Source organism: Tachypleus tridentatus, chromosome 10 (assembly GCF_004210375.1).
Source record: "Tachypleus tridentatus isolate NWPU-2018 chromosome 10, ASM421037v1, whole genome shotgun sequence".
Lineage (NCBI taxonomy): Eukaryota > Metazoa > Arthropoda > Merostomata > Xiphosura > Limulidae > Tachypleus > Tachypleus tridentatus.
Window position 1 is genome coordinate 107137073 of NC_134834.1, and position 21504 is coordinate 107158576.

Here is a 21504-nt window from a genome sequence, read left to right on the forward strand (position 1 = left end):
GTAGAACTTGTAAGACTTTAGTCGAAGAAATAAAACGTTTTCGTTATTATGTTAGTGGAGTAGGCTGTGGAATCTTTTACTGAATAAGCCCAACTAACCAGCCCAGCAACAGAGACTATTAAAACAATAAGCTACGATATTTTGACTTTATGCGTGATTTAACAAGCTTCGGAAACCACAAGACTGAATTCATTCGTGCGTTTATGAATGATATCATTGGACACAATACGCTACCAATGTCGTCATGGCAACACATACTTCACAATGAATATTTTACTGTAAATGATATGTGGGAAAACTAGTCTCAAATTCCAAGGTTGTTTAGAAAATTCTGTCAAAGTTTTTAAGTTTTATGAAAATCATTTAATGTTGGTTCGGTTGGCTCATAAACTGTATCATTTCAGGAGTATCTTAAAACATAACACGTACGTTATTAATGTTGCAACTAAGCGATAAACAACAACATATAATTAAAAAAACACGATTCTGTAGTGTTTACCAACAAGAAAGTGCGAACGTATCAACAGGCCTAATAAATTATTGAACTCAGAATAACCAAACTTTTAAGAATCAAAACTTTCACCAGAATCGTACACGTGTTCCAAGATGCGCTTCTTACTTTTCTCATGATAAAAACACACAAAACTAGTTTGTAATAACGTCACTAGAGGTCTTACTCTCGGTTTCATAAATAATTTAAGAAATAAACATATTTTATTAAATTACTATACCACACGAGTTACGCAGATCCTTACAATCATGTGTATACTCAAAATATTTAGTATCGTAAATAACCAGCAAGTATCTTGTTAATAGTACGAATATCTTTTATAAGCTGGCGAAATATGATTATGTATTATAAATACAGCGGCTGGTATGGGTGTTAAAACTTTAATTAAAATACAGAACATTTCGACCAAGATGACCTACGAAGGTTGAAACGTTGTTCGTGTTCTGTACTTTAATTATTTGAATTAGTTATAATACCCCCCTACCGGCCGTTTTTAGAATACATTTTTACTTCGAGTGGGTTTCTCGTCATCATGAAGTGTGATTACAGATTTAAATTCAACTGGATTAGTGAACTTGTAGGATATCAACAGCTCCTGTTGACGCTGTAATAGTGAAATATTCAGTTGAAGTTGCATTCAGGAAGTATATGTCATAATTTTATTTACGTTTATAGAATTGGCTCGTAATAAATTCTAGTTTGCGTTAAACAATGTTAAGAAAAATAACACCTTTATAGTTAATTTGTCATTATAACATTGCATTATATATCTCTTCCATTAGGGATTTTCGAGCTAGAAGAGTGTGCGTGTAACCATAGTATTCCAATCATAACACTTTTCGTGGTATTAACATTATAACACAATCTACATAAGCCATTTGATAAAACAACTGTCGTTAGGATGTAGAAAACCCCCCTCTAGTACAGTGGTAAATCTACGGATTTACAACGTTAAGACCAGGGGTTCGATTCCCCTCGGTGGGCTCAGCAGATAGCGCGATGTGGCTTTGCTATGAGAAAAAAAAAAACACGCACACAATGTAGCTACAACGATTATACTTGTGGTGTGAAAACTCTAATTTTTTAACTCTTGAAACTCCATAAGAGACGAGATATAGAATGCAGTTAAAAATATAATCGGTCTAATAGAAATGTCTAATGACAATACATTAACTACAGTTATACTCTGCCAGCATGAAAAAGGCCTTCACACCATGACAGCTGTTTTTGTAATAAGCAGCTTATGAAAATGCTGTTTCCACTACTACCATGTAGGACGCGTTTAACACGCGTGATGAGCTAGCTTTGGATTAAGCAAAACGCGTCGTTGGCAACATATATTAAAATACAATATATAAACATTATTAATGGATAATCCTATAATTCCCAATATGGTACTGGATACAGAATGTAGTTTTAAACATTTAATACACGTAATACCAATGCCTTAATGCATAAACAAACTGAAAATAATCACCAACGTAACTAACCAATAACTCCTTTAAAGTACAATGCATAAATAAACACAAAATAATAACCAAGAGCTGTATTAAACTACTGCTAATAGATACAGGGTGGCCCGTAAGTCCCCACCCATCCATATATCTTATGTATCCAGTGTATCTGTGTGGTGTTCCTCATTCTCACTGCATAATATTATGCGACGCCATGTTCTGTGAGACATTTTCCTCAACAGAGCAGGGGTTATTGTTCCAAATGCCGCGGTAACAGCTGCCTTCAACTCATCATTAGTATTATAACGTTGTTTGGACACAACATATGGATGGGTAGAGACTTACGGGCCACCCTGTATATTGAAAACAATCAACAAAAGTGGAAAGCTCTCTGAGCAACAGTTTGTATACAAAGGAAAAATACTGATAAACGTAACAAAAATAAATAGTAGCTGTCTAAAAAACAGCATGCATACAATATGAAAATAAGAACGTAAATGTACATACAAGCAACAAAAACGATTTCTAAATATTTATATAAAATCCACAAACAGACACATAACTTTCGTTAAATGCTTTGAAATTAATTTAAAAAAAACACAAACATAAATCGTGTTGTATGTCCTCACCTTAACCGACCCGACAGTGAATCTACGCCATTAAAAACGTTGGCATACTTGTGAAGTCTTCCTTATTGCTAAACCAGTTTGAAAACCTAACTGAACTTGCCAGGAAATGGAACTGTGTCCTCAAGCTCTTTATAAACTATTATTATAACGATTCGGGCCAATAATACTTTTATATTTTTTTAGAAAACTAAAAACCTCTCGATAAATAACAAATATGAGAAACAGGCTGTCAACAACTGTTTCTGAACAATAACAATAATAATGTAATGGTACGGTTTACTTCCAGTAAATATTTTTCACAAATCGACCCAAAAGACTGGCCTCTGCACAAGACAAGAAAACCCATAAAACAAACTATTTTAGCTTGTATTTGGCCATGCAACAAGTCGCTATAGAACAGATACTTAAGTTTCCAAGCTATTTTCCTAGGTTTTGCATTATTCGATAGAACTACAACTACAAAAGGTGTAGCTGTATTTTGTTTAGTGACATCTATAGCCTAATGACATCTTTATTACGGATATGAGGCTTACTGACATATCGCTAGTAAAGTGACAACTACGGCCTAACACAGTCTTCATAATGGACGTTAGGCCTACTGTTGTTTGTCTAGCAAATGACATCAATAGCTTGACATGACCTTCATAACGGATACTACACCCACTGCTATTGTTTAGTAAAATAGCAGCTATAGTCAACGTGATTTTTATCACAAATGTTGGGCCTATTGCTACTTGTATAATAGAATAATGTTTAAGTTATATATTCAGTTTTAAAAACTAATATACAGTCTTCTATGTGCCAACAAACACTTTAAAGAACGTAAACATACAATCATCTATGTGCCAACAAACACTTTAAAGAACGTAAACATACAATCATCTATGTGCCAACAAACACTTTAAAGAACGTAAACATACAATCATCTATGTGCCAACAAACACTTTAAAGAACGTAAACATACAGTCTTCTATGTGCCAACAAACACTTTAAAGAACGTAAACATACAGTCTTCTATGTGTCAACAAACACTTTAAAGAACGTAAACATACAATCATCTATGTGCCAACAAACACTTTAAAGAACGTAAACATACAGTCTTCTATGTGCCAACAAACACTTTAAAGAACGTAAACATACAGTCTTCTATGTGCCAACAAACACTTCAAAGAACGTAAACATACAGTCTTCTATGTGCCAGCAAACACTTTAAAGAACGTAAACATACAGTCTTCTATGTGCCAACAAACACTTTAAAGAACGCTATTACTTAAAAGTTGCTTTCATGTGAACAAAAGTGTTGATTTCAAGGATCTAGCATGTCGATAATTTTCCATATCCTTCAAAGTTAAATTCCTGTGATATGTTTCACATGGACGACTATTTATCACAACGGTCTTACAAACTGGCGTTCCTGAAGTAGTGTAAACTGCACGAATTCTGTGCCCACGTCCACGTTGTTACAGCCCACATTCAAGGTCGCTTCCCTGAAAATTCGGTCTACGATGTGAAACGATTACAGTGCGAGTAATCCTTCGTTTTCAACTAGTATACACAAATATCTTGACGAAGATGTACGACGTATGTGTTGTTTTAAGCAAGGTCAATAATGGATCACCTTGGAGAGCGAGAGTTGTAGATAAAGTTTGTTATAAGAAGCAATAAGAACAATGTTGGACTAGATAAGAGTTAACCGTTTTAAGTTAATCCTACTAGCAATTCGAAGATGGCCTTACTCGAATAAAGACAAAAAGGGGACGGGGGTGGAAGCCAACCCTTTGATAAGTTATTAGTTATCTGACGTAAAGGTTTTACATAAATACACGTGCCGAAGTCGCAATATTTTTGCAACTTAAAACGCGAATAATGCCCTACCTTAGTTCGTAGCGTAAGAATAAACCATTTTTATTGGACAATATTTATGAAACTATGTATCAACGTTTACTTGTCGTTTCCTCATGAGATTGCATATGAGAGTTTACAAGCATAACAGGAGTTCGAAATTATTCAAACCATATCAAACATTAAGGAATAACTACCCCACATGCTCCGAAGTACGTCACTATCCAACGTGGAAATAAATACAGAAGTCCAGAGAAAAGATGACTCAAGCACAGATGAGTGTTTAATATAAGTCATAACAAGTGACACACACTGTAGCATGTGCGAGGAAAATTACTTTAAATTGCTTCCGGTTTCAAACATACATAACATGTGACGTACACATGCACGAGGAAAATTATTTTCAATTGCTTCCGGTTTCAGTGTGAGAACTCAAATAACTCGAGTAAACAGGTCAGATTTTCAGGCATGCGCAACATAATTTACATCAACTTCCGGGGAGCTCTCGCGCTTCGGAATACTAAAACCTCCAAATGTTCATCAGTTAGATTTTGAATTATTTTGTTTACTTTTCAACACTATAAGCACTACTAGTAGTGAACAGTAAACAAAAAGGTCGATAACTCCAGACTGAATGAATTACCTTTAATTACACCAGGCAGCAAAAGAAACATGAATTCAATTACCGAAACTGGCCAATAACAAATCACTAAAAGCTTCCAGATTAAGAATCAACATTGAGATAGAGTCATGAAATCCAAATTACAATTCGGTAGTTTAACTGTAATAATACTGTACCTTCAAAATATCTTATGTTAATTAAAAACTGGTTTAAAACATCAGGATATATTCATATAAACTTGGGTATATGTTCTAATAACTTACGAGTATGAAGTAAAACAACAATATATAATATGGGTTTGATTTGCTTTAAATTTCGCGCACAGCTACACAATCGCTATCTGCGTTAGCCGTCCATAATGTAGCAGTTTAAGACTAAAGAAAAGGCAGCTAGTCATCACCACCCACCGCCAACTTTTGAGCTACTTCCTTACCAACGAAATTGATTTACCGTTTCATAATAACGTCCCCACAGATGAAAGGGCAAGCATGTTTGATGGAACAGGGATTCGAACCCACGACCCTCAGACTATGAGTCAAACGCCCTAATCACCTGGACATGCTGGGCCGTATGACACATTAAATTAAAAGCACACGTATCTAAACTTGTTCACATTACACGCCTCCCTCGAATACGTTCCAAACAATTATACATTTATTTCCTCGAAACAGTACCGAAGGCCACCCCGCTGGGGTCACTATACAGCAGACACTAAAAGGACATCACTTATGGAATGCTAATGTTGTAAACTGTACTGTCTTGACGTCAGTACAATGTGCGTATTACAAAAATCACGTGAAGAATTATGCACTCTGAAGGTTACAACACAACATGACGTGCGAACTTGAAATGTAAGAAATACAAATATTTGTTCCTTACAATTTTGGTTTCATTTACTCCTGAAACAGAACACTTTCGGAGACGCTGCAGAAGTAAATCTAGTTTCAGCAACTTAATGTTTGTGTAGCCAATTTTCTTTTGCATATTTGAAACCCCTTTAAAGATTGCTTTCTTACATTTTCATTTATAATAACTGGAGACAAAAGTTGTTTACAAAACTAGCATGTAAAATACCACAGTCAGTAGTAAAATATACTAGTTATAAACGATATAACTAAGCACGACAAAGAGGACACTTAAACCCATATATAAGAATATCTAATTTCAATTACGAGTAACGTGGAACAAAATTACATAATTTCACGTAACAATACATATACCTCTAGTTCAGTCGACTGACCCTACCATGAAAGTTGTGTGAGTGTGTGTGTATAGCCTCTTGTATTTTATTTTGTAATGAAAAAAACTAGTTCTAAAATTTGTTTCAAGGGTTCTTAGTGTTAACGAATACACCTAATAAGATTACATAAATCGTTGGTTGTTTGCTTTACTAGAATTAGTGGAGATTCTTTCAAACGTGTCCCTCGCTGGTACGGCGATAAGTCTACGGATTTACAATGCAAAAAATCAGGGGTTCGATTCCTCTTGGTAGACACAGCAGATATAAGAAACACACACCTACACACGCTCTTTGAAACGTTTTCTGATTACATGAAGAGGCTAATAAACGTACGCTAACCCTTCAGAACAAACACAACAATTTTCATTAAAAAACGTTTCTACATGTTGCAGATACATGTAGTATTAATACAGAATACTCATACAAAAACTGTGTAGCTGGACATATGATTAATTTACTAAAAATAAAATAACGATTACGCAAACTAGACGCTGAAGTTAACGATGTCTTACTTGTTTCATATACAAGAACAACTCAGACACTGCTAATTTTAAACTAGCCTTTAGAAGCAGAACAGCTCCCCAAGAAAACCTGCCGCCACAATCGCTTTGACAGCTCTCTATAAAGTGAACAGCAAGATTGATTGTCACTTTTATTACGATCCCAATATGTTTAATATGTTCACATTTGAATCTTCAAGCCCTCTACCCGCAACTAGGAACATTAATAATCAGGCCACGCCCATGTTAGGAACCTTTAAGTGGCGCGTAGCGATTAAACAAATAAATAATGTCAAAGGTGTACACAAGAACTCTCTCGTTATTCGTCACTAAGACCGCACACGGTTAATTACCACCAAGGCTGTATACATATTTTCTAGTAAATTATCTAACGAATAGAAATTCCAGTAGATCTCGTAAGACCTGCAATAAGAGGAACCCCGTGAAGGAGGAAGGGGGTGGGGGGGTAGGGGTGAGTACTGCGCTTATAATGAATTTTGTGCCCCCAACAATTTTGGTGTTAATCTTCTTAAGAAGGGGAAGCTTTGGTTTGTTTTGAATTTCGCGCAAAGCTACACGAGGGCTGTCTGCGCTAGCCGTCCCTAATTTAGCAGTGTAAGACTAGAAGGAAGGTAGGTAGTCATCACCACCCAACGGCACTCCTCCCTAATGGTGATTTACCTTTAGCTTGTTCTATTTACTTAGTATCAACTGAACTCAATACCAACAACTTCTGATCAAAATTAAGCTAACTACACAGCTGAAGTGTGAACTCACAAATTAATGAAGCCAATCATCAATCCAAACTAACAAGAAGTATATAATGTCAAATATCATACAAAAAAACTTTGAGCCTGTACTGAATTTGACTGATTGGAATTGAGCACAAAGCTAAAAAATGAGTTATCTATGCTCTGCCCACCAGTATCGAAAGCCGGTTGTAGACATGTCGCTGTGCCACTGCGGGCAGGCACATGTACCGAGTTATCTACTGTGTATTTTCGTTAACAACATTTTCGGTCGTAATCCCAAAACCATTTCCTAAGATTTGGCCATCTTAGGAGATATATATTAGTTCTAAATCAAAATACATTGAAAGTTTTTTTTATCTGTCATCTTTATATCTGGAAAGCTCTTATAATCAGATATTTTAATACCTTCAAATACTAATGTTCATTGTCGCTTAGTGACGCTGCTGTGGTTTTGTTTACGTTCTTTCCTGCCGTCAAGTTTCAGTTTTTTACAAGATTTATTATTGTTTAAATCTGTTATTGTTAAAGATCATGTAAATATGCTGTACTCTTGAACATTAACAAGATGTCAGAATTTTCTCTGTAAAATATATTTAAAGGAAATGATTTCGAAGCCAGGATGTTCACCAATCCGGCACTGCCCACGTCTGGCAGATGTCAGATATTAAAACTGCAGTAAGCTAAAATACAAAATAGTGTTCGTAAATATAACATCAATAATAATAATATTACAGTATTTCATTAAAAAACAAAACTATAACTAATAATATTAGTAAAGCTAGTTTTATAGGAAAAATGGAGTATGCCACTCCTTATAAAACTCATTAAAACATCCACATAATTTACCACTACACGAAACTTGAATGCATTCATGATTGAATTGACGGCGATGCATATCCTACAGGGCAAACAACGAAAGGCTGGTTATCACAGGTACCAAAGATTGTTTTTGAATTTCGCGCAAAGCCACTCGAGGGCTATCAGTGCTAGCCGTCCCTAATTTAGCAGTGTAAGACCAGTGGGAAGGCAGCTAGTCATCACCACCCACCGCCAACTCTTGGGCTACTCTTTTACCAACGAATAGTGGGATTGACCGTAACATTATAACGCCCCACGGCTGAAAAGACGAGCATATCTGGTGCGACGGGGATGCGAACCCGCTACCCTCAGGTTACGAGTCGAATGCCTTAACCACCTGGCCATGCCAGGACCCATACTGAAGGGAATCACACATTTTGGTGTATATTAACCATGATAAAGCGTAATACGCATGACCGTAGTGACGGTGACCAGAGGGGATATATATATATATATATATTGTAGCTAAAATTATCACAGAGAATATAAATAAAGTATATATATACATACGTGTTTATGTGTGATCTAACCACAGTGTCCAGGATGTGTATAGGAAGAACAAAGTGTTTACTCACCAGCATGTATACATATACAATATACACAAGGTAAGTGATGCACGAAAAACCAGTCTGATTGGGGTACACCTATAGACCCGCCCTTATACATTCCAAAAGTCTAACGCCTTCTACTTAATAATTCAGAGGTATATCCATGCAATACGAATAGCACTACACCCACATTTGTTTACAGTATAAAATCATAAGGGGAGTCTAATTAAATATGGGAACGAGTACTATGGGTCAAAACGTTTTGGCAATGATAAACGAACAAATTATCTTTCTGTACAGTTTAATACGAGAAGGTATGTATGCAGGTACTTCAAATCACCGAAAGTTACATTTAAATGTATATGTTCACGTCGAATTTCGCCGAGTTGTACGTGACGTAGTGGTGCCTATACAATACAAGATGAAGACCCAAAACACTGAAACTTTGATTATATTTTTTTTGGCTGTTTAACATGAACTCAAACAGAATATTAAAACTTTTTGGAATCAATGCATTATAAAACTACTGATAAATAAGGATAAATTTTTTATTAGTGAGGCTGCTGTAATGGTTTGTTCTCTCTCTCTCTCTATCTATCTATACGGATAAATTTATTATTAGTGAAGCTGTTGTAATGGTTTGTTCTCTCTCTATCTATCCATCTATACGGATAAATTTATTATTAGCGAAGCTGTTGTAATGGTTTGTTCTCTCTCTATCTATCTATCTATACGGATAAATTTATTATTAGTGAAGCTGTTATAATGGTTTGTTCTCTCTCTATCTATCTATCTATACGGATAAATTTATTATTAGTGAGGCTGTTGTAATGGTTTGTTCTCTCTCTCGCTCTCTATCTATCTATACAAAATCTTAAAGTAAACTAGATCAAACGACCAACCGTTACATTACTGTTTATCACAACAGTAATAATATTTGCAGTCAAACCAAAAATTGATGGTTAAAAGTTATGACGTAAAAGGTCGTTTTTAAGGCAATATATATTTTTAATGTTCTCAAGTGAGAAAATCTTCAAGATTTTATTTGAAAAGAACAAAATTGTTAACTCTTCTGGGAAAGGATTTCCCCAAATTTCCATTTCCAGTAAAGGATTGCCTGTTTGTTGAATTTCGCGCAGAGCTTCACGAGGGCTATCTGCGCTAGCCGTCCCTAATTTAGTAGTGTGCGACTAGATGGAAGGCAGCTATTCATCCACCACCCACCGTCAACTCTTAGACTACTCTTTTACCAACGAATAATGGGGTTGACCGTCTCATTATAACGCCCTCACGGCTGAAAGGGCGAGCATGTTTTGTGTGACGGGGATTCGAACCCGCGACCCTCAGATTACGAGTCAAACGCCTTGCCTTAACCCACCTGGCCATGCTGGGCCTCCAGTAAAGGAACTGGGGATGTGAAATTCTGCTTCAGTTAGTCGAACTAGTCAGTCACGTGCCTCTTAAATGAATATATTAAGGAATATAAATTTACAAAGAAAGTGTGTTGGCAATACCTCAACCGTAGAAACCATCTTCATTCAAAGCATGCTGCTGAACAAAGTGAACTTAAATCTACCACAAGTACCAACAATTTTTGTACATGATTGTATTTGTCCTTTGAAATAGGTTTGTTTACTCAATATGTATTAATGGCATCGAAGTAATATGTGAAGAGTATATATATGTTAAACGAAATTTTCATGTCAATTCTGGCTTATACATAATCAGGAGCAACAAGAACATCTGAAAAATAACTCCTTGGAGCCATAGGACACCTGCATCAAGCCTCTCTGGCAATGTATGCTAGACTTAACTTGTCCCTGTCTAGAAATCACTACATATAAATATCAAGAAGTTGGTGAAAATATGTGTGATAGACAAACAATGCTTCGGATGAAAAATACGACCTGCCATTCTTCAAGATGGTGTGTGAGGAAGTACCTCAGTCTTGAGTATCAAGATAGGAAAGAGGACTAGAGGGAAGGCAGTTAGTCATCACCACCCACCACCAACTCTTAGGTTATACTTTCACCAACGAATAGTGGGATTAACCGTAACATATAACGCCTCACGGCTGAAAGGGCGAGCAAGTTTGGTGTGAAGGGGATTTGAACCCGCGACCCTCGAATTACGAGTCGAGTGTCTTAACCATCTGGCTACACCGGGTCTTCATATATGGAAGTAGCCATACGAGACCTTGGAGGTGTACCACACACAGCACGTTTCAGACAAACATTAAAGCTTCCCAACAAAGGAGTAATGACTCATGAGGACATTATATATAAATGCATACAAATATCTTGTTACAAACTTCCATTATTCGTCTTTGGCCACAGAAGAGCTGCAGAATCGACAAGAAGAAATAAAGGTGGAAGAATTCCTGAACGTACGACAGTTCAGTAGGACGTTGCTATCTGTTGGAACAGCACTAGCTTCGTGATAAAGCCGTCAGTGAAGGAAAACGGGAGGTTCCAGGACATTTATTATGGACAACTGCTGAAAAACTCTACAATGTCTTTAAACTATTCAACATTATTAGTAGAAATAATTCAGATCTCTCAGATGCTTGTGTATCTATTTATATGTAGACATTTGGTGGTTAAACCTAAATATGGAAGTTTGTGTGATGAAATCAGAAAGAACATTCTGTCTTCAACTGTTCAAACTAATGGTACTTGACAATTCGACTAATGATTGTCATCAGTTCTTTGATTTTAAAATAAAATCAGACACCAGTCGCATTATTTTACCCTGTAGCTTCACCGTAAACGTCACTTACGTTTTACAGAGCTTTTACACCCACCACCAAAATCCAAGATTTTCGATTTGTCGTTCAAAACTTAATAAAAATAATTAACAATGCATATCAGTCATTATATATGAGATCTATGGTCGAATAGTACAATCGCTAAGAACTACAATGCAGTTCTTGGAGTCATAGCGCTGAATGTACAACAGTGGGTGTAATATGTTTTTAACCTATAATAAAATCGAAACAAAAAAAATTCTGTTAAAGATACTTAAAATAAATATTTAACTTAACTCATTACTCCTTTTAATGCTAGTTCGTGAGACAAAGCTATACTGGTTGCGGGGAATTCTATCTTTCGTATGTAACTGTGGTCATCATATTTACTTTTAATATCTTAAACAGCTTGTTCGCTAAATAATTTAACACACAAAAACATTAGTGCATAAATGTTACGCATTACTAAATTAATATATAAATATAGGCTCACTATACCGTAGAGCGTGAAATACAACGAAAATTTAGTAAAAGTAAAAAGATCATATATAAAATAATTTCTGTTTACATTCAGCAAGCATAAGAGCTGGAACAATAAATATGAAATGCCACATAAAATATGTAAACTCACCTTGCCAAAAGTTTTATTTCGCAATTACGTTTTATCAAGATTTTGGTTCAATATATCTGTGCAGTTCAAATCCGTCTTAGTTGAATGGTGGGCGAGTATTTTTGTTTAGGTTTTCACAATTAGAGAGCTCCTTAGATGTACACAGACTCATTGCTGTGATTGAAAAGTCAAAATGCGCACAAAATTTGCAAGGACTTATTACAGTTCCTAGATTACAATGAAAATATAAACAAATTATAATTATGGTATCTGTCAAAAGCTAAAACTGTTTCCAAAAATAGAAACTTTCATAACTTAATAAGCCATACGAAGGGTTAGGCCTAGTAAAGACCGTTTCCGTAAACAGAAACTTTCATAACTTACTAAGACATGCGAAGGGTCAGGCCTAGCTAAACATATTTCCGTAAACAGCAACTTCCATGACGGTCAGGCTTAGGAAAGAACCAGGAGAATTTGGAGTAATAATAACGTTTGAGTTTGTTATCTTACTCGTGCAAAAGGATGACAGAACAAAAACAACACGCGTTAAACACACGCTGTTAAATATCGTATAGCACAAGAAACATTAGTATAAAACAACGGTTACAAGTATTGCCAACTTCAATCTCTATACACCAACAGCTAGCGCTGTTCTTTTCTTAGTCAGGCTATGAGTGTAACGTATTTTATCTGACCAATCGGAAGACGTGGTGCGCCAGTCTCGGAGAGAGTCGAAGCGTGGATGGGAGAGTCAGTGAAGTGTGACGCCAGCGGCAAGGTAGCTTCTACTTTTGGAACTTGTATTATGACAGTTTGTTTATGCATGATGAGCGTTCATATTTTGTTTTGGCTTTTCTGAAAATAAAATAAAATATATTGTTTTAAAACGTTTATAACTATAATTTTAATCTATAGTCTTACTCAGTATTTTTCGGAGAAATGAAGGAAATAATACGACAAATCACACTCTTTTGTGCTATTGTACAGTTTTTTATTAAAACTTCAAGTATAAAAAATTTTTCGTTCGAAAAACATCTTCATACTATATTCGCTCGAATTGTCAGAAGATCTTGTCAACAATAAACTTTGTACAATAGTTATTGTACAGTATATCTGTATAGATGTAGTGGTTGTCTGTTGTATGCCCATGTAACTACTTCGCAGGGTACTGGAGCATCTTCGCCAAATCTCATATGGAGGTTCATTAGGTCCAAGAGGATATGGCCCGGCATGGTCAAGTGGGTTAAGGCGCTCGACTCGTAATCCGAGGGTCGCGGGTACAAATCCCCATCGCACCAAACATGCTCGCCCTTTCAGCAGTGGGGGCGTTATAAGGTTACGGTCAATCCCACTATTCGTTGGTAAAAGAGTAGCCCAATAGTTGGCGGTGGGTGGTGATGACTAGCTGCTTTCCATCTAGTCTTACACTGTTAAATTAGGGACGACTAGCGAAGGTAGCCCTCGTATAGCTTTGCGCGAAATTCGAAACAAACCAAACCATGAGGATATACATACACATTTTCAGTTTTGTGTTTTCGCGTTTTTTACCACTATGTCGCCCCCTTTTAATGGATCTTCGCCAAATTTGGAATGAAAGTTTGTTGGGTCCAGGCACATATGGGAAGCAACTTTTCATATCTTTAGATACCCTTTCATTAATGACGAATTTACAGAACTTCCGTGGACGGGTACTATAGCTAGTATTTGATATAATTCTTCTAACTTGTTTGTTTTTTTGTTTTTGGAATTTCGCACAAAGCTACTCGAGGGCTATCTGTGCTAGCCGTCCCTAATTTAGCAGTGTAAGACTAGAGGGAAGGCAGCTAGTCATCACCACCCACCGCCAACTCTTGGGCTACTCTTTTACCAACGAATAGTGGGATTGACCGTCACATTATACGCCCCCACGGCTGGGAGGGCGATCATGTTTAGCGCGACGCGGGCGCGAACCCGCGACCCTCGGATTACGAGTCGCACGCCTTACGCGCTTGGCCATGCCAGGCCAATTCTTCTAACATAGAATATTATTGACGCAACTAATATTTGTAATATTATTTTGTTTGTTGTTAAGCTGCACAATGGGCTATTCATGGTGTCCCTACCACAAGTATCGAAACTCGATTTTTAGCATCGTAAGCCCAGAGACTTACAGGGGCTCAACGGAGGACGTATAGTGCTAGAAACTTAGTTCCGATACCCGTGGTGAAGCACAACACAGATACGCTATTGTAAATATTCGTACTCAATGTTTGTAATAAAGCACAAAGCTACACAATGGGCTATCTGTGCTTTGCCCACCACGGGTATTGTAAACCGGTTTCTAGCGTTACAAGTCCGCAGACATGCTACTGCGCCACTGCGGGACTTTGTGCTTAATGAAAAACAAACAAAATATACTGCTGAGCCATTAGCGGGGTGGGCGGGGAAATATTGTAATCTGTCCATTAAATAGAGGAGACTACGAGTTGTTAATGATGTAATGATGACGTGTGGCTGCCTAGAATGTTTTAAGATCTGACTTCAATTTTTGTTCTAGTTAATTCAAAGCTTGATTATAAATACGAGGTGGAATATTATACTGTTGTTGTTAGGGTTTTTTAGATAGTGTATGTGAATCAGTTTGCGTTTATGTGATCATGAAGTTTTGTACAAGTAAGCTTAAATATAAATTATTTTAGACCTAGAATTCTACATAGATGTTTGAACATTATTTGTAATGTAGGGCTACAACAATTTAGGACAGTGTATAAGTGTCTAACTTTGTACAGACTTTAAAGGAGAAAATAATTTAATATGTTGTTATTATGTGAGCTGAGCGTTAAATTATTTTCCAACAGATAAGTGAAAATAACCAGCCGTGAAAAGAAGATGCCAAAACAGTATTGGATAATTGGAAACACAGTAAGGTACTGGTCTCAATGTCATTGTGATGAAAAAAAAATTGTTTGGTATATACTTCTATGTTTAAAATGCCCCGGTGGTCTAGTAATAAGCTTGTCGGTTAACAACGCTAAAATTCGGGGTTCGATATATATGATAGGAACAACGCAGAGAGCTTCTTTGCGATTAACAATGTTTGGAATAGTTTAGACTTCGATCAGCTTTTCTTATTGAAATAACAAGTGAATATATGATATTCTTCCGGCTGTGTGATTCCAAGTAATTAATATTGAGTCTATGATTTGTAGTAATTAGCGATACTTCTCGTTCAAAGAGGTATCTTATGTTTGTTAAAGTTAATTCTAATACATGTATAAAAGTACCTTGCTGTTCAGTTTCTCATCCAGGTTTCTATTTGCCACATATATCTGTAAAACGGTTATGTAAATACTAATATTGTTGTAAGCTATATTTAATATATACTCTTCAAAAAAAGAAACGCAAAAGGGATATTTTTTTTATTTTAAAGAGAAATATGTGTAATAACGTTACAAGCTCAGAGTATGTGATGTTACACGTGTTAAGGCACTGATTGTCAGACCACAATGACAATAAAAGTTGTGCACTTTGAAAACGGAGGAAAACATCGGATTTTCGCCAAAACGCATTCGTGTCCAATAAATTTGTTTGAGAGATCTGCATGTTCTGCAAGTGCAACATGTGCAAAATCCCTATAAAAGTGACGGGTTCTCGGTTTCCATAGCTCAATGTTAAGCCACCGACACGCCATACAGTTACGCCAAGAATGACTGAAGCAAAACGCAACAACGCCATTGGTCGCTTGGAAGTAGGCGAATCTCGATCAGATGTTGCCAGAGCTGTGAATGTCTACCTAAGCACCATCACAAGGCTATGGAATCGTCACCAACTACATGGATCAACTTGTGACCGTCCACAATCGGGCAGACCTCGTGTGACCACGCCCGCACAAGATCGCTACTGCCTCAACCATACCAAGACTGCGTAGGATTTCCGATCAGACCGTACGCAACCGTCGACGAGATTCTTAGGCCCCATGTGCAACCCATCATGGTGAACGTCAACGACGTTTTTCAACATGACAACGCCCGTCCTCACACAGCTCGACTCACCACTGTCTTCTTGAGACACCACAACATCAACGTTCTTCCCTGGCCCTCCAGATCACCAGATTTAAACCCCATCGAACATCTTTGGGACGAGTTGGACCGACGTCTGCGACGGCGACAACCTCAACCGCGGACTCTACCTCAGCTTGCAGCAGCTTTGCAGGCTGGGTGGACAGCCATTCCACAGGATGTGATTCGTCATCTCATCGCTTCCTTGGGCAGGAGATGCCAAGCAGTTATTGATGCTCACGGGGGGCATACTCGTTGTTGACGTTGAGTGACGTTAAACTTCAACTAGTGAGCGTGGACTTCGTCTTTGCAGAATTTGGATATTCAACAGTAAATGTGCAAAGTTTCACACATGTCATACAGAACTACCCGGAATAAAATTGTTAACAATTTGTCTCAAATTTTGCCTTTTGCGTTTCTTTTTTTGAAGAGTATATTATATTATGTAAATACTAATATTGTTGTAAGCTATATTTAATATATTATATTATGTAAATACTAATATTGTTGTCAGCTATATTTAATATATTATATTATGTAAATACTAATATTGTTGTAAGCTATATTATTAATGTATTTATTTGGGTGTTCTTGTTTGTTGGATTTTATTTTTCTTAATTTTTGATAGATGAAGCTACTAATAAGGCCTGCAGTTTTTATCAAAGTGAACATAGCCTATAGCAAGTATTATACAAAAAGATAAATGAATTTGTTATAATTAAATGGACTATATTTAGCATTATATTCACCGCATAAATCAAAGTAATCCGTCCATCAATAGAATACATTACAACACTAATATTAGAAGTGTTATTATTGTGGTGAAATAAAATAGAACATTGACTAAGCTTCAAATTTCGAAATGACCCACGGGCACAAAGCGAGATAGAAAACGTGGTAGAGGTGATAAGACGCTGGAAAGAAAATTACGTGTTTGTTTGCCGTTAAGCATAATGATATAACATGGCTTTATGTGCTCTACCAACCACACGTATCGAAATCCCATTTTAAGCGTTATAAGTCTTTAAACGTACTGCTGAACCATTTGAGGACTAGAAAGAGAAACAAAATTGAAAAACCGAAAAGAAATTTATCGAAAATTAAAAGAAGACAGGCCATAAAGAAACGTATAGAAATTAAAAGTATACCAAGAGATAATAGATGGGAATGTAAGAAAATAATTAACAGAAGGAAACATAATGTTTAAATAATAATTAAGAATAAATATAAATATGATTGAAGACGATTGATAAAGTTACTGGAGATGTCAGAGAATTATAACAACATTTAATAAGTACAAAAACATAGGATAGACAAAAACAAAATATAGAAAGACGTCTATAAAAAACAGAAAGCTTACAAGAACAAGATGAAAACAAAACATCGCTAAAAAATAAAATACTTGGAAAACAAATTGATAAAAATTAAACCAGCCTTATGTCTTTCTGCATGTGTCCAAGAATTTCAAAATGAAGAGCCCTCTACTAAAAATAGGGACTGAAAGAACTTGTTTGGTGTTTTTATATTACCACTACTGCTGTACGATCTGTAACTGTAAGACCTTCCTGGAATACCTCATTCATTTCATTACCAATTCCAATTCAACCACATAGCCTAAATGAAATATTAACAGTCTATGATGGATAGGTGTCATTGAGGGAAATAAAGATCCATTTGAAACAAGCTGAGTGAGTGGGTAGAGTAGTGAACAACAATCTGTTCTTCTTTTGACCACTGGAAAGAACGAGCTTTAACAACATTATGTAATCTTCTAATCGAGAGGTGTAACAACTACTAAACATTATTAGCTGCCTTTTGCAACAGGATTGGAGTGACATACCAGAAGGTAGTATCTGAAGCATATTTCTGGAAGATACAAGGGAAAGAAGAGGTTTAAACAGAACTTTCAGAATATTTGTAAAAAAAAATACCAAACTATCGTATCTGGAAGTTCCATAAAATAATGATTTGTTGACACGTTACTTTCTGATTTTATATGCCATAGAAATAAGGATAAGGGAAGTCGGTTAATGTTTTAAAAGTGGCTCTTCAGTTGGTGAAGGATAGAAATACATTAGATAACCAGTTAACCAGAATGGATGAAATAAACCGTAAAATAATAGGTTTTCTAGTGTAACTTTAAAGGATATACTGTTAATAACAACAACTCCTTCCAAATGATATCAGTTAAAGGAAACTACTACAAGTGTAAAAAGCCATTATTGCTCAGACTTGAGGTAATTAATAATTGTTTATGCCTCAAGGGCACAACGTCCTAAAGACGAGTCTTCGAGTCAACAAGGTCAAAGAAACATCACAGGGCTAACAAGACACAAAAGAGAAACAGCATGGAGAAGTACAGCAGGGTTGTGTTAGAGTACAACTAGAGAGAGTTGTTGTCGATGTGATTTTTTTTCTATGTCACAGAATAACAGTGAGAATAGATACATCATGTCTGTGATGGATCACTCCATCAAATGGGTGGAAGTACATGCTGTTCTTAGCCAGGAAAAAGAAACTTTAGCAAGTGAGATATCTGTTTTATACAAACATCACTAAAAATCCGTTGTAAATATTAATACAACCCAAAGAACGTCTTATCCATACCTTTCCAAAAGAATTTGTTTTGTAGTGGAACATCTGTTTTGTGTAAATGTTTTAAGAGTATTTACACAGACATTCAAGAACAGACAAGAAGAAAGAAAACGTTCTTTTCTACATCCCATTTATTCAGATTAAAAAAGAAATCAAACAAATTATTTCTAACAACTGCTGCTGAAGTAGGAGACACAGAAATAGGGTCAAACGAGTATAAATCATACAAAATGACTGTTGTTGTATTTATTCTCTTTTATAAACAAGAGTAGCAACTAACTAAATACATTCATCTGCACAGAAACCCAAGTAAAGATTTGTTCTTTACTGGTCGTGGAAAGATAAAAATATGATATGTTTTCCCTCTCTTTTATTTCAAGGTTTTCGCGCAAAGCTACTCTAGGGCTATCTGCACTAGCCGTCCCTAATTTATCAGTGTAAGACGTGTAAGGGAAGGGGGCTAGTCATCACCACCCACCGCCAACTCTTGAGCTACTCTTTTACCAACGAATGGTAACGACCGTAACTGGAAGGGGGAGCATGTTTGGTGCGAGCGGGATTCGAACCCGCGACCCTCGGATTACGAGTCGCACGCCTCAACACGCTTGGTCATGCCGGGCCTGCAATACCCAACGTGAAGCGCGGGTATATTCAATTCCACATTATTACTCACCAGGATTTCTACCGGCCTACCCTCAAATTCAAATTTCTTTAGGCACGATTATAGTATATTAATCTATTAGACCTTGGGCGTGGTCAATTACATCATACGATAGGGTTTGGCACTCGCAGCCCAAAACTGTAATTAAATCTTAATTCGATGGAGAGGTGACGGAGCTTTGAGTTAAAACATTGTACTTGAAAAATTCGGAAACGTTCTGTAAGCTGTTATGCCGCAGCATAAAAAAGCATATACCTTTGATCTACTGTTTTGTGACGTCTTGCAAAGTACGTCGAAGAGACATTGTTTATAAAAATTCACCAGAGTGATGTCAATTGTTTTAACTTGTTTTGGAATTTCGTAAAAAGCTACTCGAGGGCTATCTGTGCTAGCCGTCCCTAATTTAACAGTGTAAGACTAGAGGGAAGGCAGCTAGTCATCACCACCCACCGCCAACTCTTGGGCTACTTTTTTTACCAACGAATAGTGGGATTGACCGTCACATTATAACGCCTCTACGGCTGGGAGGGTGAGCATGTTTGGCGCGACTCGGGCGCGAACCCGCAACCCTCAGATTACGAAGTGCACGCCTTAACGCGCTAGGCCATGCCGGGCCCCTGTTTTAACTTATAAATCATGGTTCATTACATTAGGTTCAGTGCTCATACATTAAACAGAATCTATTTACTTGAAAAGGCCAACTGAGACATACAAAATTAGAATTTTGAAAAACGTGAAATTTAATGCACCACAAGGTAAACAGGGATCGTTCAAAATAAGTATCTACTTTAAATTTATTGGAATTTTCATATTAGAATCTCAAACAGGGAATTTTTGGTTGTTGTTAAAACATAAATCTATATAATGGGCCATGTGTGCTGTGTCCACCACACGTATCAAAATCCGGATTTTAGTGTTACAAGTCTATAGGATTACAGCTTAGCCACTGAGAGGTAACAGACAATCAAGGGGGATTTTATGGTTTAGAAAACTGGTTGAACAGGATATACGTAAAAACTGATACGGGCAAGCCATTGCCTGTTCAGAACAGGATATACGTAAAAACTGATATGGGTAAGCCACTGCCCGCTGAGAACAGGATATGCAAAATATATTTGTGTATATGTCGTTCCCCCTGCATTTTATTACAATAATCTGAATAAAATTAGGGACTAAAACTGTAATTATACTTTAAGTCAACAGAAACAACATTGGGGGATATAAATCACGTTAAACACGTATATGAAATAAAATATCCACAGAATAATACTATGGTTTAGTTTAGTTGGAAGAGAGGACAGTTTATTTGTTTGGTTTTGAATTTCGCGCAAAGTATCACGAGGACTATCTGTGTTAGCCGTCCCTAATTTAGCAGCGTAAGACTAGAGGGAACGCAGATAGTCATCACCATCCACCGCCAACTCCTGGGCTACTCTTTTACCAACGGATAGTAGGATTGATCGTCACATAACGCCTCTACAGTTGTTAGGTCGGGCATGTTTGGTGCAACGGGTATTCAAACCCGGACCCTCAGGCAACGAGAAGAACGCTCTCATCACCTGGCCATGCCGAGCCAAGAGAAGAGAAAGGGGGGGGAAGGATACAGCCATCAGGATATTGAATCGGGGTAAGTTTAGTTTGGAGGGATGAAAAGTCGAAACAGTAGATTAATTGCCCAAGGGCTTTACCTTTGGTTCGGATCAGGTACTTAGAAACAGAAATATGGGATGACGCGGTTCTAAACGGGTATTATTGTCTTTGTGTCAGTATAAAAATGTGGATCTTTCCTGAATAGGTGGCCCGGCATGGCCAAGCGCGTTAAGGCGTGCGACTCGTAATCTGAGGGTCGTGGGTTCGCATCCCCGTCACACAAAACATGCTCGCCCTTTCAGCCGTGGA

General features: G+C 36.9%; 1 protein-coding gene and 1 long non-coding RNA gene across 8 annotated transcripts in view; one reads left to right on the forward strand and one right to left on the reverse strand.

Moving 5' to 3' along the window:
- LOC143230052 (uncharacterized) overlaps positions 1-13004 on the reverse strand; it is a 110242-nt gene extending 97238 nt beyond the window's left edge. For 2 of the 7 annotated variants that reach the window (XM_076463046.1, XM_076463041.1), the window contains exon 1: positions 12697-12981. The gene's annotated coding sequence lies outside the window, so the exon portion shown is untranslated. Of the gene's footprint in view, positions 1-12333; positions 12473-12696 lie in introns of those variants that run through there. The other 5 variants (XM_076463048.1, XM_076463047.1, XM_076463042.1 and 2 more) reach the window with 5 other exon arrangements.
- A 1862-nt stretch (positions 13005-14866) lies between these two features.
- The window catches only part of LOC143228170 (uncharacterized), a 40252-nt gene continuing 33614 nt past the window's right edge, over positions 14867-21504 (forward strand). Inside the window, exons 1-2 of the long non-coding RNA XR_013015232.1 lie at positions 14867-14964; positions 15150-15218. This is a non-coding gene — a long non-coding RNA (uncharacterized LOC143228170). The remainder of the gene's footprint in view (positions 14965-15149; positions 15219-21504) is intronic.